Consider the following 639-nt stretch of genomic DNA (forward strand, 5'->3'; position numbering starts at 1 on the left):
CAGTAATCTCCAACAACAGATGCACATTCATTCCATTTTTGTGGAAACACTGAAGACATAATATAGTTTTTACATACTGCCACTGAACAACTACTAATTTAATATGAACTTCACACTGTTTATTGTGGAAATGCTGCAGACACAAACACGGATTTAAACACAGTTCCACCATCAGAGAACATGACACTTCAAGGAAGGTCAAAACAAAATGGCTCTTAAAGCTAAAAAGAAGAGGCAGATGCCATTTCCTAGAAATGAAGAAAGGCAGGCTCCACTGGAGCAGCTTTAGTACTGGGATTTTCTTCTGGATTGGTGGTAAACGAAAAACCCAGAGTCCAGTGACTTTTTTTACCTCATTGCTCCAATCCAGGAATCTTTGGCACAGGAGTTTTTCCTTTGTTTTGTGACTACAAGATTATTCAGCCATTTGTTCTTTACAAGGCCACTGTTTTCAAAGACTTCATTTAATCCTACTCTGTGGCATCTAATTGTATGTTATGCAAAGGATGCTCTTGAGTGTCAAATTCTATGTTGATAGGAGACTAACAGCATCAGGTTATTGCACTAGTTCTTTTTTACTCTACTTTTATCTGACTAACAAACAAAGCTGTTAGAGGAGAGAACTGATTTTCCTCATTA

The sequence above is a fragment of the Antrostomus carolinensis genome, unplaced genomic scaffold, assembly GCF_000700745.2.
Source record: "Antrostomus carolinensis isolate BGI_N321 unplaced genomic scaffold, ASM70074v2 scaffold24748, whole genome shotgun sequence".
Lineage (NCBI taxonomy): Eukaryota > Metazoa > Chordata > Aves > Caprimulgiformes > Caprimulgidae > Antrostomus > Antrostomus carolinensis.